Raw genomic sequence first — 18,887 nt, 5'->3', positions numbered from 1 at the left:
ACATATATCCTTCTGGCATTTCTTCTGTTTTACCAACAAACAGCTGCTCAGGATTTTTAGTGTCATGCATTTTTTACATGTCCCAGTCAACAGTGTTGTGTTGCAACAAGCATTGCTCCTGGGTTCACCGGCCAGCTATAAACTAGGGTCCTGCTTACTATTCAGTACCCTACCACAAGTTTTTAACTTATTAGTAACCACTACTTACATACTGCCTTCCAGCTCTGCCACTTACAAGGTGTGTATTCTTAGGAAAGTTGCTTAAGCTTGCTGCTGCTGGGTACAGGGGAGATAATTGTAGACTTTTTCATTGGTTGGGAATTAATTGAGTTAATACATATAAAGAAGCTAGATGAGTGTGGGCACAGAGTGGGCACTCAGTAGATATTAGAGATTATTTTTATTTACACATGAGCAAGCTGTGGCTAATATAATTTTAGTTATCTGCCACAAATTCCAGAACTAGTAGGCCATAGATTAGGGATTCAAATCTGTGATGGTCTGCCCCCCAAATTTCTCTTCTTTCTACTACTTGCAGCATCTAAGTTAACTAAGAATGGACATGAGCGTTAACAGCAACTTGTTCACTAAACTCCATCTGCTTCTGCTTCAAACAGAAGTCCAGACACTGCCACAGTTTTTTCTGTCATCAGAGGTGCTGATGAAACAGGAGGGAAGGGGGCAGGGCACAACCTTTAAAAGAATGACATAGCCATTGAGGATATGACAAAAACTGGTTAGAACCAACTAGGTCGAAGACGGTACAAGATTCAACTTCCAGTAGACCTTGAGCTTCATTATATGTTCATTGTAATACATCAGCATGCTAAATGACACACCCACCAGCATCATGACTGTTCCAAGGCCAACAATAAAAGGCCAAAAAGTGGGCAGTGACCCAATTCCTGGAAATCTCGCCCTTTCCCCCGAAATAGTTGGGATAATCCTCCCACTCATTAGCCTATGAAATTACGCAGCACATAAAAACTAACCATCCCATATTTCAGAGCCTCTCGCCTTTTGAGATGGCCCACACTCAGTCTGTGTATTGTGTTTCTCCCAAGGCTATTCTCGCCTTTTAAGATGGACCGCATTCTATCTATGGAATGCGTACCTCTCTAAATAAATCCACTTCTTACCTATCACTCTGTCTCTCATTGAATTCTTTCTGCAATGAGACATTGCAGAAGAATAAAGAACCTGAGCTTCATCAAGTCCTGGGACTGGGTGTGTGATCTCAATTAAAAGACCATGGGTTGAAGTCCCAATCTGTGTTTAGGGTGGGTTCGAGTCCCATCCCATGGGTTCAAGTCCCAATCTAAGTTTCACGGTTTCACTGACTTTCTTCATTTTGCTCTGTTTTACCAGTCAGCCTATTTTTTGAATTGTGTGTTGTCTGTGATGAGGATTACGGTGGTAGATTTTTGATTTTGATCAATAAGTCTATGATTGTTTCTCTAGAGCTAACCAATATATAACTAAATTCTGCCTCAAGTTTATTATCACCTCTTTCCATTATGCTGCCTGCCATGTCCATGATCAGAAAAGTGACACTTGTAAAGAATCTATTGGATATCCATTTATAGAACTGTCACAAATTCTTAAAGCCTGGTATTTTAATATGAAACATTGTCAATGCTAGATATTCAATCCTAAAATATGTCTGAATAAGCAATTTAATAAACCAAGACACTTATTCAACTTTACCTCGTTGATGGTGATAAGAATAGATTAGATGGGATGCAGCTTCCCAACACATCTCGGAAAATTTGTGAGGTACTCTGTGAAGCAAAATGTACTCAAATATTTCCAGAAACTAGCTCTACCCTGATGTTCTCATTATGGTAGTGTCAGTGAGTAGAGCATAGATTTCTATTTGTGTCCATTTAATTTAGTCTGACTTCATTTTTGAAATAGAATGCTAATTAGAAAATCAATCAGATGGAGGACACAAAAAAATAGAAATAGTACAAAACAGTCAAGAGAAGGAAACATATTTGAGAGCCTACAATGTTCACTGTGTTAGATTCTTTACATGGGGCATTAATAAACTTCTTGTCTTGGGAAGATGAAATGTGAGCATGTGAAAAGAAATCTAACTGTATAAAGCTATTAGTGTAGGGTGACAGAGTGAGGAACACAGGAGGGTTAAGGGGAGTGGGAATTTACGGGTTATCACCATCTTTGGGAAGCCTTCCCTGGTCTCACAGCCTTGAGTAATGATTCATGCATAGAACAATTCTCATCAATTTTGTGATCTTGAGCCAGTATGTCCCTTCTATGAGCCTCCATTTTCTCATCTGTAAAATGAGAATATTGGAATAAGTGCTTTCTGACACCCATTTTATTTCTAACATTCTAAAACTTGGCAATAAATAATGAAACATTTTATTCCAAATTTCCTTTTGTTGCAGCCATACCACAATTTCTTATGGAGCTATCTTAAGTAAATTCATCATCTACCAGTGAAGAAAATAAAGATTTTTCAAAAGGAAAAATAAGAAAGCAATCCATTCACCTCACTACAAATAACTCAATTTCGTTTCTTTTTATGACTGAGTAATATTCCATTGTATATATGTATCACAACGTCCTTATCCATTCATCTGTCAATGGACACTTAGCTTGCTTCCATGTCCTGGCTATTGTAAATAGTGCTGCAATGAACATTGTGGTACATGACTCTTTTTGAATTATGGTTTTTTCCAGGTATAATAAACTCAAAATTGATTAAAGACCTAAATATAAGGCCAGATACTATAAAACTCTTAGAGGAAAACATAGGCAGAACACTCTATGACATAAATCACAGCAAGATCCTTTTTGACCCACCTCCTAGAGAAATGGAAATAAAAACAAAAATAAACAAATGGGACCTAATGAAACTTCAAAGCTTTTGCACAACAAAGGAAACCGTAAACAAGATGAAAAGACAACCCTCAGAAAATGGGAGAAAAAATTTGCAAACAAAGCAACTGACAAAGGATTAATCTTCAAAATATATAAGCAGCTCATGCAGCTCAATATCAAAAAAACAAACAACCCAATCCAAAAATGGGCAGAAGACCTAAATAGACATTTCTCCAAAGAAGATATACAGATTGCCAACAAACACATGAAAGGATGCTCAACATCACTAATCATTAGAGAAATGCAAATCAAAACTACAATGAGGTATCACCTCACACTGGTCAGAATGGCCATCATCAAAAAATCTACAAACAATAAATGCTGGAGAGGGTATGGAAGAAAGGGAACCTTCTTGCACTGTTGGTGGGAATGTAAATTGATACAGCCACTATGGAGAACAGTATGGAGGTTCCTTAAAAAACTAAAAATAGAACTACCATACGACCCAGCAATCCCACTACGGGGCATATACATGGACACTTGCGTATTTATAGGGAAGATGAAAAGGGAAAGGAATCATCCTCCAACTGGATAACTCTTAGCTTTGCAGTCAAGGTTACAGCCCTCCTAGTATGAGAAAGCTTGTTGCTGGGCTACTTGAGGGAGAGCCTCTGTGGTCATCTAGCAGACATATTGACTAGTTTCTCCACATAACGTGTAGAATTAAATTAGAAGAAGGATAGGACAGTTAGGCAGGGACCAAGTCATGAAGGGTTTCATGTGCAAAGAAGTGGGAGAGTTAAAGTGATCAAATGTATGTTTTAGAAAGATCAGTCTGTTAGCAATTTATATTGGGTGGGGAAACATTTGGAAGAAGGACAATCAGTTAGGAGGTTGTTCCAATGATACAGAAGAGAAGAGACAAGAGCTTGGACAAAGAAAGAGTCAGTGAGTACAGAGAAAGGATTTGACAGATGTTAAGGACTAGGGTTACAGATTTAGAAAATAAAATACAGGATGCCCAGTTAAATTTGAATTTCAGAAAGAAAAAAGTGAATAATTTTTTTGATGTAAGTATACATTGGGGACATACTTATATAAGTTACTTGTTTTACTGAAACTTTCATTTAATTAGGCATCCTAAATTTTATCTGGCAATCCTGCTAGGGAAGTAGAATAGCTGAGTCTTGGGAACTGAAAGGAAAATAGAATGGAAGATAAGCAGATGGGGGAAGAGTTTGAGGAGTTGTCCAGCTTTCTGGTTGGGGACTAAGTGAATGATGGTACCACTCAGCAGGACATGCCTAGCATGAGAAAGATGTTCTGGCAGAAAAGGTGAATAATTCAGTCTCAGGTATGTTGATTTTAGGGTGCCAATAGGACAATACAGGGAAAAGTGTCTAATGGGCAATATAAAAAGGAGATATGGAATTCAGAATAGGAGATGGGAACTCGAGGAATACATGTTGGGGGCGCCCATAGTACCATCCACTGGTTCCCTGTCTTTTACCAAGGCCCTTCCATGGCCACAAAGGTCTGGTTACCAGGAGAGGAACAGTGAACAGGAACCTGTTGGTGTCAAGGAGGTGACGGGTATGTCAAATTGCCATTGCCCTTCCTCCTCCTGTGCTCTGTCCTGCTTATATGGCGGACCTGGTTTGCAAATATCACATCTCTGCCTCATTGAGAATGGAAGGTTAGATCATCCCATTCACATGCCCTCCCAGCTCCGCAGATTCTTTAGAGCCACCTTCAAGACTAGAGAACAGGTTTTAGAAACATTCCCAGTAGCATCTGAGAAAGCACCCCAAAATTAAATACATTAATATTTTTTACTGTAACATATGACTATTTAAGTTATAAATATCCCCTTGCAAGTTCAGTTCAAGTTTTGCAACCCAATTATTTATGAAAAAAAGTTCTGTTTTCAGAAACTTATAAATTTTAGAATTTCAGTTGAAGGATTATGAACCTTATTTACATCAATGACAGCATAGCTGAACAACCACTTTTTACTTAGTATCATTTCGTATCAGTCCATAAATAGTCTCCTCATTCCTTTTGATTGTCTTCCTTTTTAAAGAGAATAATATTCCATTGTATTGATGTACCATAAATATATTAATCTATCACCTATTTATGTATACTGTCTCTAATTTTAACTATTGCAATCAATGTCTTAATTAATAAACTTATAAATATATCATTTCATGATAAGTTTCTAGAAGTGGAATTACTATGGCTGTGATCATAAATACTACCCCTCCACAGAGGTGGCACAATTTTTATTTCAACTGCTATCAGCAGAATATGAAAGGACCCTTTTCACCCACTTCCTTGCTGTGACATCTTGGTCCTATTTCTCTTCCCCTACTCCTCAAATTCTCATGGACTGTATGTCCTAAAGCTGTCAGGTCAGCTGGTCTTAGTCAATGGAGGCAATGACAGAAGAATAGAGGACAGAAGGAAGGAAAAGTCACGGCATTTTTCTTCTTTCAGGAGAATATTTCAGGTTTTGTGGGACCTGTGGCTTAAACACTCAAAAGTTCTAATTAGAAAGATAAATTTTAAAATTCTGAATTCAAAATTAGGCACAAAACCAAATATGTATTTAGAATGTGGAAAGAAAATGCAAATAACTACAAATTTTAAAAAGTTTATAAATGTCAAATCACAAAGTTTTTAATTAATTTTTATTAATTATCTGTCAAACAGGTTTAATATCCATTCCACCTATGTTTTTGGCTGTCTACTTTAATTTTCTCTTTGTATGACAATTATTTTATGATTACCTGTATGGTGAGAATAAAAAGATAATATTTCCTTTATCATAGTTGATCAACATTATTTGATTCCTGATAGTTTAAAATATTTCATTTTCTCAACTCATTATTGGTAATGTCGTCTAAATTTTTAGGATTGTTGTGAATTTAAGGAAAGCCTCTTTTAAGTTTCTTTCTCACATAAGCTGAAAAATATTTTTAAAATTTGACCCTAGATTCGCTTCTAACTGTATATTTTAAAGCTTGTTTCTCACCCACGACTCATATATTTTCACTGCTAGGAAGTGAAGAACAAATTCACAGCCCAATAGGAGTTCTGGCCCTCCTCTTTTGTATAATGTCACACAGTGAGTCAGGACAGAGGATATTTCTATAAATTATTCCTATGCCAAGACAGCTAGAAATAACCTAATTATACACATAAGTAACTGCGAAACATGAAAACATATCCTAATAAACCAAAAAAAATATATACTGTCAAGTCACCTTCTCTTTAGTCTGAGCCCCAAAATGTCCATGGCTATTCTATCACCACCTGACAGGAAGGGAAATGTGACAGGGAGAAAGCTGAGTGAAAAAAAGCAGAAGTCTTAACTGATTACAGTTATAATCTTAATTTTACAAATTTTACATAAACATGTGACCATGTGAACACATTGACCAAGCCCATCCCAGGAACTTACAGAGCAAATGAGGCTGAAACTCAACCCTCCCTGGGCTCTACCCTCCACCTCCTCTGGCTCTTCCTTCTCTCCTGGGACAACAGCTCTGGCAGAAGCTGCACCTCCTCCATGGCCACATCTCCCACCAGACAAGGCCAACCAAGCTTCCAGATTCCAAGGGACCCTAGCCCCTGAATGCCTGTAACACCTGCCTGGGAATGATAGTGTCTTCCCACTGTTTCTAATTTATGGATTGTCTCAGTCACACTTTTTCATCTCCCTTGGTGAATTCCTTTTATTAAACTCTTTTATTTTAAGCAATTTCTATTCTCCTGCTTTAACTAACTAATACGGTTCTTGGTACTAGATATGGTTCCAGTAAACAAACTCCCAAATAAGATTCTCGAATAGAGTTACTCTCTTGTTTGTGTGTGAACATATTCATAACCTCCTTGAAGATGGAAAATGAGACCTTAGTAATGTAGGAATGCAATATATCATCTATAGTTGCTTAGCGTTAAGTACCTGTTGAAATCATTATTTTAGGAAACCAAATAGTTGCTAGGTTGTTATACTTGCCCAGTAAGGAAGTATTGATGATTACAAAGATGTGGGATGAGGTAACTATTTTTGACAGCACTAGGGAACTTATAAGGGGAAAAACACTAGGGAAAAGGCCTATTTTTAATAGAGACTCATCGATGGGCCATCAGAAATAACCACTGTCAGTCTTACAGTGCATCTCTCCTGGACAAGCTAAGCTTCAGAGTGCCTAAAGCATCCATAGTTCCCTTCTAAGTAGTTTTTTTAAAATTATTTACTAATGATTTACATTTTAAACTTTTGTGTCAAAATAAAACACACATAGAAAAGTCTAAATTATCACAAAATGGGCACACCTGTATAACCAGTATCCAGGTCATGAAATAACACTTGGCCGGCATTCCAGAATCCACCTCCCAAATATTACCCCTCCATCCTTTCCAGCTGTAAACACTATTCAGGCTTCTAACACAACAGATTAATTTTGCCTATTTTAAAGTTTGTATAAATGGGATCCTACAGTGTGTATTCTTTGGATCTGGCTTCTTTTATTTAACATTTTTTTCGTGAGGTTGATCCATGGTGTTATATGTGTTTGTAGTTTGTTTATTTTCATCACTATGCAGTATTCTGTTGTGAGATGACCACAATTCCTATATCTATTCTATAGCCGACAAACATTTGGGTTGTTTTCAATTACTGATTATTACACTTAATATTTTGAACATTCTTCTATACGTGGTACACACTTGTTCATTGGGCATATACCTAGAAGTTGAATTACTGGGTCTTAGATTATGCATATGTTCAACTTTAGAGATATGAAACAGTGATTATAACAATTTATATTACCACTAGCAGTGTGTGAGTTCTCAGTATTCCACATAATTACTAATACTTGATATTTTTTAAAATGGGGGGGCAGAATTTATTTTCTTACAGTATTAATTATTCATGCCAACTCAGAACATCCAAAGACTATAAGAAATATTTATTTTTAGTATGCAAACGATCCAGTTTATTGAAACAATTGACCCAGTTTAGTAGAACATCCCTTATTGTTCTTTCCTTATTTAAATTTTTACCAGTTCTATTGATCTATAACTGGCATATAACACTAAGTTTAAAGTGTACATTTTAATTTGATACATGTATACATAGCAAAATGACTACCACAATAAGACTAATTAACACCTCACATAATAACCAATTTTTGTGTGTGGTGAGAACATTAAAATCTACTACCTTAGCAACTTTCAAGAATACAATACAGTCCTGTTAACTATAGTCACCATGCTGTACCTTAGATTCCCAGAACATATTCATCTTATAGCTGGCAGTTTATACCCTTTGAACAATATCTTCCCATTTTCTCCACCCCGCAGGCCCTGGGAGCCACTAGTCTACTCGCTGTTTCTATGAGTTCAACTTTTTTAGATTCTACATATAAATGAGATCATACAGTATTTGTCTTTCTCTGGCTGGCTTATTTCACTTAGCATAATACCCTCCAAGTCCATTCATGTTGTCACAAATGACAGGACTTTCTTCTTTATTGCTGAAAAAGATTCCATTGTGTACATACATATATACATTTTCTTTATCCATTCATCTGTCAATGGATACTTAGGTTGTTTCCATGTTTTGGTTACTGTGAATAATACTGCAGTAAACATGGGGGTGAAGATATCTCCTTGAGATAGTGATTTTTTTTTTTCCTTCAGATATACACCAGGTATGATTCAGGTTGCTAGAACATGTGGTAGTCATATCTTTAAATTTTTTAGGAGCTTCCATCTTGTTCTCCATAGTGGCTGCACCAGTTTACATTCCCCCCAACAGTGTAGGAGGGCTCCCTTTTGTCCACATTCTTGCCAGGACTTGTTATCTCTTGTTTTTTTAAATAGCCATTCTAACACACTTGAGATGATAACTCATTGTGATTTTGATTTGCATCTCTCTCATGATTAGTTATGTTGAGCACTTTTTAATGTACTTGTTGGCCATTCATATAACTTCTTTGAAAAAATGCCTATTCAAGTTCTTTGCTCATTTTTAATTGGATTATTTATTTTTTTGCTATTGAGTTATAGTAGTCCATCTTTTTTTTTTTAACATCTTTATTGGAGTATAATTGCTTTACAATGTTGTGTTAGTTTCTGCTGTATAACAAAGTGAATCAGCTATACCTATACATATATCCCTATATCCCCTCCCTCTTGCATCTCCCTCCCACCCTCCCTATCCCACCCCTCTAGGTGGTCACAAAGCACAGAGCTGATCTCCCTGTGCGATGCAGCTGCTTTCCACTAGATATTTTACATTTGGTAGCGTATATATGTCAATACTACTCTCTCACTTTGTCCCAGCTTACCCTTCCCCCTCCCCGTGTCCTCAAGTCCATTCTCTACATCTGCGTCTTTATTCCTGTCCTGCCCCTAGGTTCTTCAGAACCTTTTTTTTTTTTTTTTTAGATTCCATATATATGTGTTAGCATACAGTATTTGTTTTTCTCTTTCTGACTTACTTCACTCTGTTTGACAGACTCTATGTCCATCCACCTCACTACAAATAACTCAATTTCATTTCTTTTTATGGCTGAGTAATATTCCATTGTATATATGTGCCTCATCTTTATTCATCTGTCGATGGACACTTCGGTTGCTTCCATATCCTGGCTATTGTAAATAATGCTACAATGAACACTGTGGTACATGACTCTTTTTGAATTATGGTTTTCTCAGGGTATATGCCCAGTAGTGGGATTGCTGGAGTCATATGGTAGCTCTATTTTTAGTTTTTTAAGGAACCTCCATACTGTTCTCCATAGTGGCTGTATCAGTTTACATTCCCACCAACAGTGGAAGGAGTTCCCTTTTCTCCACACCCTCTCCAGCATTTATTGTTTGTAGATTTTTTGATGATGGCCATTCTGACCAGTGTGAGGTGATACCTCATTGTACTTTTGATTTGCATTTCTCTAATGATTAGTGACGTTGGGCAGGCTTTATAAAGTAGTCCATCTTTATAGGTCACCTCTAACCATACTGATTGGACCAGAGGGTGGGCATCTAACCCAAATGTATCCAAACTTCAGGCCAGCCATCTGTCTAAGAAGTAACCTAGAATATAAACATTGTCCAAATAAGAATAGTGATCAAGTGGATCAATCAAATTTCAACTGGAGCTTTGAGGAGGTCATCAGTTAATTACTAGCTGATGTTCAAGCCAATAGACACTCAGAGAAAAGAAAGGAGTCTCCATAATGGTGAAGAACTATAGTAGGGATGCATGTGTTCTCAAAGTAGGACAATCCTGTGAGTGGTTATCTAGTTTCTGTCTCCATAAAGCTTGACCATTGCAGTTTATGCTTTTTTAGTAATAACTGGTATAAAGTTTCTTCTGTTTTAACATGAGGTTTGACTGTGTGATTGAGATTCCTATATTCCCTATGTTCATGTGTATGTTCGTGATGGGTCACCATTATATTAACCTGAAGAAGTTTCCATTAACTGCAACCAGAAGAACCCACCTAAAACAATGTCCTTCTAAAACTTTCTATGCATATGTATAACTTTTTTTTACAAAATCAGATCATATGATACAAATGTTCATGTCCTAATGTTTGACTTAACAATATATTTTAAATATCCATCTGTAACAATAAATGTTTATATGTAGTACGTTCAGTGTTTAGAGTATCCATTATATGGCTGAACCATAACTTATTTAACAATCGCCCTTTTTCCTTTCTCTTACTATTTGCTGCTGGTATAATAAATAACGATTCAATAATCATACTTGTTCATACATCTATGTACGTATTCTATGTATGTCTATATTCTGAGTGTGTATTCTATGTATACTTTGTATGTATGTATTCTATGTGTGTATTGGATTACTTCTTTTGGATAAATAACCAGGAGTAAGCCTGCTGGACTAAAGAATATGATCATTTAAAAGACTTTTCAATCATGTTCTTAAAATGACCTCCCGAAAGTTATTAACAATTGCATTCTCAAAAACAATGCATGAGAATATCTATTTGCATGAAAAAATAAATATTTACCTTAGGATCTCACTATTTCTGAGGAATATCCCCAGTTGCAGTGACTACACATGCCAAGGGAGGCCTATTATTGAGGGAGGGATTTGGCGGTGAATAGGTCTATTGAACATAAACATGCTAAGTGGCTAGTCAAATTTTCAATAATTTGTTGAAGTTGTTGAATTTGTTGCTGGAGACACAGCTTTCTAAACACTTTTTAGGAAAAATAGTATATACTTCATGGAGGGTTAACCACAATTTCTTTCATATATGAGTTTTGCTTTCCTAACATAGGAAAGTTTGAAAGTTCTAGTAACTATTTACTTTCCTCTTGAGGTATATTTCTAAGTAATGAAAGACAAAATGAGGCATTTTAATATATGGATATTTCAATTGTGTAAATAAATATATATGGAAAAATGCATATTTGTATAAATAGTATGTGTGTATGAAAGAGTGTTTATTTGATATATCTAAGAGGCAGTGTGATATGGTGGAAAGAGTACTGAACTAGCAATCAAAATACTAGACATAGCTCTCTACAAACTTTGTGAACTTGAGCAAATAACTTGAACTTTTAGAGGAAATAAGATAAAAGAATTAAGCAATAGAATACTTTCTAGCTTTTAAATTATAAGAAATGAATCAGACAATGCATATTATCAATAGAAGGTGATTAGAGCTATGAATTTCTTGAGAGTACTCAAAAAAGCTTCAGTGACTTAATTTGTGACCTGTGTAAGTTGTCAATCACGGTAACCTGACAAGAGCCCTATGTGGTGACTGACAATGAGCTAGAAGACTGAGGCTTCACTCTGTAGTCCCCAGTGGCACTGGCATCACACGGGCATTGCTAAAAACCCATGGCTTCTCAGTGAGAATCCTGCCAAGAAGGCTGCATGAATCCTTGAGTCCACTGTTTGAATTTAGTCCTGAAAGTGTTGAGAAGCGTGTAAATAGAAGATCCATTCATCTTCTTCCTAAATGAGAAGTCATACACTGTGAATTAAATTTTTATGCTAGAAGACAAAAAGGTTGACACCATATTTATGATGGCTGGACCTTATTTGGCGGTAACTGTAGAAAAAATTCAAGTAGGAAGTTGAGCAGTCAGCCAGCTCGTGAAATTCACTAGAGATCAAAACAGTCCCTTTGGCACTTTAAAGGTTTTCCTCTTATTTTCTGAGGTTATTTAACCTTGCTGCCAATCTCAACTGTGCATAAATATTTTTGTTGCTTTGAAATCACCATCTTAATGGCATATAGATGCTATACAATGAACAATATGAGGTGTATAAATATTCATATCAGTCAAGATGCTGTCACACCTTAGACAGGATGGGAGCTGCAAAATTAAAATATAAAAAGGATAATTCCATTTCCCCTCCCTCTTTGTCTTTGACTTCATACTAAATGAACAATGAGGATAAAGAAATGGACCCTGAAATTCATATCAAGGTGTAAGAAATTAAAACTAAAGACCAGTTCAACCCGACAGTTTAATTTACTTCTCTTAAGATCTTTAATACCAAACTTATCAGTTCTCTCTGTCAGGCATTAACTTGTTAAATGAGTCTTAATTATACATAAGCAGATGGAGATTTGAATTAAAATTACCTTACACTCGAGTGGCTTTAGTTCATTATAACATATCTTCCTCTTAATCATTTAGGCAGTCTCATCATCTTTCATATAGAAAGTTATTAAAATATTCCAATTTCCATATTTCTTCAGATACAGCCACTATTAAATGGCAAGTAATGCACATTAGTAGGTGACTTATACCATCCAAGAATTGGTGAATTATTCATGTCAGGACAATTTTTGTGCTTTTCTGTCATCTGTAGCATTTTCTTTTAAATACTTCATATTTACTTGATACGTGGAACATCACCTCATTTAATTTTAAGTACCAATTTTAATTCCATTCCATTTTCAAAGGGATGATGAAAAAGGACTCCATCAACTTTATTTCGTAGTTTGGATCAGCAGACTCCAGAAAGTCGAGGTACAGGAGCATGTTCCTTGAAAACTCATAAAATGATCAAAATTAAGTACCTCTTAACCACATTAGCCTTCAAAAAGACTGCTGCATTCCAATGCAACACATGCATGAAAAAAACACAATGCTTAAAATTAGCTCACATACTGCAAAATATTGAGAAGTAACTCAGTAGTAATTTTACCACTGGAAATTAATATTTCTTGACTAAACAACCAAACCTAAGATTTGTTCTTCTTCAAAGTTGCTGAGAATGCTGAGACCAGGCTCCACCCAGATCTTGTTCTAAGGCCAAAAACTCCAGTGTGCAATGAAGCTAACTTAGGCCAAGTACTAGCATTTTAGTATTTCTGAAAGTGAGGAATTACAGTTATTCCCACAGGAACCTTCTTGAGAAAATTTCAAAGCCCGGCACTGCCCTTTCTTCCTTCAGAAGTCGAATTCCCTGTAGGCTGTTATTTTATACAAGTAATCAATCCACATCCCGTAATGTTCTGTTCCTGAGGCGTCACTGGATTTACAGGCAGCAATGACAGTGGCAAAAGAATCAAACTAGGCAGCTGACAAGAGAAGAAGATCCTAAGTCTTGGCTGAGTCATCAAAAGTTCAGTCAGTCTTGTCAAGCATCGTCATATTTTATTTATAATAAAATAGCATCCTTGACATTTCACAAAACTCAATATTCAGCACAACGCTTTCTGCACTGCTTAGACTGTGTGAGTGAAGACAAATGATGTATCTCAAACCCATGAGTAACTTAAAAAGCAGAGTAAACTGGGTCTGAGTTACAATGAGCTGTAATAACGTCAAGCGGGATCTCAGTAATACTGTTCAGAACAGCGATTCTGAGAGATTACTCCTTGAATGAAAGGAGACTTTACTCTAACCAGCAAGCAAGGGTCATGTTAATTTTTAAATGTCGCACATTAGCAGTTTGACATCACAGCTTGCTAAGGCAGGTTTCCATAGGAATGTAAAGTAAAAAGTATAAACATATTTACACCTTGAAAGCAAATATTGAGAATATAAGATGTGATAGAGAAGAGACCTTCAAGATGGCGGAGGAGTAAGACATGGAGATCACCTTCCTCCCCGCAAATACATCTACATGTGGAAAAACTCCTACAGAACACCGACTGAACGCTGGCAGAAGACCTCAGACATCCCAAAAGGCAAGAAACTCCCCCACGTACCTGGGTAGGGCAAAAGAAGGAAGAAAAAACGAGACAAAAGAATAGGGACAGGACCTGCACCTCTGGCAGGGAGCTGTGAAGGAGGAAAAGTTTCCACACACTAGGAAGCCCCTTCACTGGCAGAGACGAGGGGGCGGGTGGTGGGGGGAAGCTTCAGAGCCATGGAGGAGAGCACAGCAACAGGGGTGCAGAGGACAAAGTGGACAGATTCCTGCACGGAGGATCAGTGCTGACCAGCACTCACCAGCCTGAGAGGCTTGTCTGCTCACCCGCCGGGGAGGGTGGGGGCTGGGAGCTGAGGCTCTGGCTTCAGAGGTCGGATCCCAGGGAGAGGACTGGGGTTGGCTGTGTGAACACAGCCTGAAGGGGGCTAGTGCACCACAGCTAGCCGGGAGGGAGTCCGGGAAAAAGTCTGGAACTGCCTAAGAGGCAAAAGACCATTGTTTTGGGGTGCGTGAGGAGAGGGGATTCAGAACACCGTCTAAACGAACTCCAGAGACAGGAGCGAGCTGTGGCTATCAGCGCGGACACCAGAGACAGGCACGAAACGCTAAGGCTGCTGCTGCAACCACCAAGAAGCCTGTGTGCAAGCACAGGTCACCATCCACACCTCCCTTCCTGGGAGCCTGTGCAGCCCGCCACTGCCAGGGCCCCATGATCCAGGGACAACTTCCCTGGGAGAATTCAGTCTGTTGCAACGTCATGCCGGCCTCTGCCGCCACAGGCTCACCCTGCAGTCCATACCCCTCCCTCCCCTTGGCCTGAGTGAGCCAGAGCCCTCTAATCAGCTGCTACCTTAACCCCGTCCTCTCTGAGGGAAAAACAAATGCCCTCAGGCAACCTACACGCAGAGGCGGGGCCAAATCCAAAGCTGAACCCCAGGAGCTGTGCAAACAAACAAGAGAAAGGGAAATCTCTCCCAGCAGCTTCAGGAGCAGTGGATTAAATTTCCACAATCAATTTGATGTACCTTGCATCTCTGGAATACCGGAATAGACAGCAAATCATCCCAAAATTGAGGCACTGGACTTTGGGAGCAACTGTAGACTTGGGGATTGCTTTCTGCAACTGATTTGTTTCTGGTTTTACGTTTATCTTAGTTTAGTATTTAAAGTTTATTATCATTGGTAGATTTGTTTATTGATTTGGTTGCTCTCTTCCTTTTTTTTTTATATATATAGATATATGTATTTTTTTCCTTTTTTTCTTTATATGAGTGTGTATGTGTATGCTTCTTTGTGTGATTTTGTCTGTATAGCTTTGCTTTTACCATTTCTCCAAGGGTTCTGTCAGTTTTTAATTTATTTATTTATTTTTTTTAGTATAGTATAGTATAGTTTTTAGCACTTGTTATCACTGGTGGATTTCTTCTTAGTTTGGTGGCTCTCTTCTTTCTTTCCTTTTTTTTTCTTTTTTGTATTACTTTTTAATTTTTTTATTTTTAATACTTGTTTTATCTTTTATTTTAATAACTTTATTTTTTTTATTTCTTTCTTTCTTTCTTTTTTTCTCCCTTTTCTTCTCAGTTGTGTGGCTGACAGTGTCTAGGTGCTCTGGCCAGGTGTCAGGCCTGTGCCTCTCAGGTGGGAGAGCCAACTTCAGGACATTAGACCTCCAGAGACCTCCCGGCTCCACGTAATATCAAACGGTGAAAGCTTTCCCAGAGATATCCATCTCAACACTAAAACCCAGCTCCACTCAACAACCACCAAACTCCAGTGCTGGACACCCTTTGCCAAACAACTAGCAAGACAGGAATACAACCCCACCCATTAGCAGAGAGGCTGCCTAAAATCATAGTAAGGTCACAGACACCCCAAAACACACCACAAGATGTGGTCCTGCCCACCACAAAGACAAGATCCAGCCTCATCCACCAGAACACAGGCACCGTCCCCTCCACCAGGAAGCATACACAGCCCACTAAACCAACCTTAGCCCCTGGGGGCAGACACCAAAAGCAACAGGAACTACGAACCTGCAGCCTGCAAAAAGGAGAATGCAAAAACAGTAAGTTAAGCAAAATGAGAAGACAGAGAAACACACAGCAGATGAAGGAGCAAGGTAAAAACCCACCAGACCAAACAAATGAAGAGGAAATAGGCAGTCTACCTGAAAAAGAATTCAGAGTAATGATAATAAAGATAATCTAAAATCTTGGAAATAGAATGGAGAAAATACAAGAAACGTTTAACAAGGACCTAGAAGAACTAAAGAGCAAACAAACAATGATGAACAACACAATAAATGAAATTAAATATTCTCTAGAAGGAATCAATAGCAGAATAACTGAGGCAGAAGAACGGATCAGTGACCTGGAAGATAAAAGAGTGGAAATAACTATTGCAGAGCAGGATAAAGAAAAAATAATGAAAAGAATTGAGGACAGTCTCAGAGACCTCTGGCACAACATTAAACACACCAACATTTGAATTATAGGGGTCCCAGAAAAAGAAGAGAAAAAGAAAGGGACTGAGAAAATATTTGAAGAGATTATAGTTGAAAACTTCCCTAATGTGGGAAAGGAAACAGTCAATCAAGCCCAGGAAGCACAGAGAGTTCCATACAGGATAAATCCAAGGAGAAAAACACCAAGATGCATACTAATTGAACTATCAAAAATTAAATACAAAGAGAAAATATTAAAAACAACAAGGTAAAAACAACAAATAACATAGAAGGGAATCCCCATAAGGTTAACAGCTGATCTTTTAGCAGAAACTGTGCAAACCAGAATGGAGTGGCAAGACATATTTAAAGGGATGAAAGGGAAAAACCTACAACCAAGATTACTCTACCCAGTAAGGATCTCATTCAGATTCAACAGAGAAATTAAAACATTTACAGACAAGCAAAAACCAAGAGAATTCAGCATCACCAAACCAGCTTTACGCCAAATGCTAAAGGAACTTCTCTAGGCAGGAAACACAAGAGAAGGAAAAGACCTACAATAACAAACCCAAAACAATTAAGGAAATGGTAGTAGGAACATACATATTGCTAACTACCTTAAATGTAAATGGATTAAATGCTCCAACCAAAAGATATAAAATGGCTGAATGGATGCAAAACAAGACCCGTATATATGCTGTCTACAAGAGACCCACTTTAGACCTAGAGATATGTACAGATTGAAAGTGAGGGGTGGGAAAAAAATATTCCATGCAAATGGAAATCAAAAGAAACCTGGAGTAGTAATTCTCAAATCAGAAACAATAGACTTTAAAATAAAGACTATTACAAAAGACAAAGAAGGACACTACATAATGATCAAGGGATCAATCCAAGAAGAAGATACAACAATTGTAAATATTTATGCACCCAACATAGGAGCACCTCAGTACATAAGGCAAATGCTAACAGCCATAAAAGGGGAAATTGACAGTAACACAAACATAGTAGGGGACTTTAACACCCCACTTTCACCAATGGACAGGTCATCCAAAATGAAAGTAAATAAGGAAACACAAGCTTTAAATGATGCATTAAAAAAGATGGAATTAATTGATATTTGTAGGACATTCCATCCAAAAACAACAGAATACACTTTCTTCTCGAGTGCTCATGGAATATTCTCCAGGATAGATCATATCTTGCGTCACAAATCAAGCCTTGGTAAATTTAAGAAAATTGAAATTGGATCAAGTATCTTTTCCAACCACAACGCTATGAGATTAGATATCAATTACAGGAAAAAATCTGTAAGAAATACAAACACATGGAGGCTATACAATACACTACTAAATAACCAGGAGATCACTGCAGAAATCAAAGAGGAAATCAAAAAATACCTAGAAACAAATGACAATGAAAACACGATGACCCAAAATCTATGGGATGTAGCAAAAGCAGTTCTAAGAGGGAAGTTTATAGCAATACAATCCTACCTCAAGAAACAAGAAACATCTCAAATAAACAACCTAACCTTACACCTAAAGCAATTAGAAAAAGAAGAACAAAAAACCCCCAAAGTTCGCAGAAGGAAATAGATCATAAAGATCAGATCAGAAATAAATGAAAAAGAAGTGAAGGAAACAATAGCAAAGATCAGTAATACTAAAAGCTGAGTCTTTGAGGAGATAAACAAAATTGATAAACCATTAGCCAGACTCATCAAGAAGAAATGGGAGAAAACTCAAACCAGTAGAATTAGAAATGAAAAAGGAGAAGTAACAACTGACACTCCAGAAATACAAAAGATCATAGAAATTACTACAATCAACTATATGCCAATAAAATGGACAACCTGGAAGAAATGGACAAATTCTTAGACAAACACAACTTTCCAAGACTGAACCAGGAAGAAATAGAAAATATAAACCGACCAATAACAAGCACTGAAATTGAGACTGTGATTAAAATTTTCCAACAAACAAAAGTCCAGGACCAGATGGCTTCACAGGCAAATTCTATCAAATATTTAGAGAAGAGCTAACACCTATCCTTCTCAAACTCTTCCAAAATATAGCAGAGAGAGGAACACTGCTAAACTCATTCTTCGAGGTCACCATCACCCTGATACCAAAACCAGGAAAAGACGTCACAAAGAAAGAAAACTACAGGCCAATATCACTGATGAACATAGATGCAAGAATCCTCAACAAAATACTAGCAAACAGAATCCAACAGCACATTAAAAGGATCATACACCATGATCAAGTGGAGTTTATCCCAGGAATACACGGATTCTTCAATATACATAAATCAATCAATGTGATAAACCATACAAACAAATTGAGGGAGAAAAACCATATGATCGTCTCAATAGATGCAGAAAAAGCTTTGGACAAAATTCAACATGCATTT

This window comes from Eubalaena glacialis, chromosome 11 (genome assembly GCF_028564815.1).
Source record: "Eubalaena glacialis isolate mEubGla1 chromosome 11, mEubGla1.1.hap2.+ XY, whole genome shotgun sequence".
Lineage (NCBI taxonomy): Eukaryota > Metazoa > Chordata > Mammalia > Artiodactyla > Balaenidae > Eubalaena > Eubalaena glacialis.
This window is presented reverse-complemented; position numbering follows the sequence as displayed.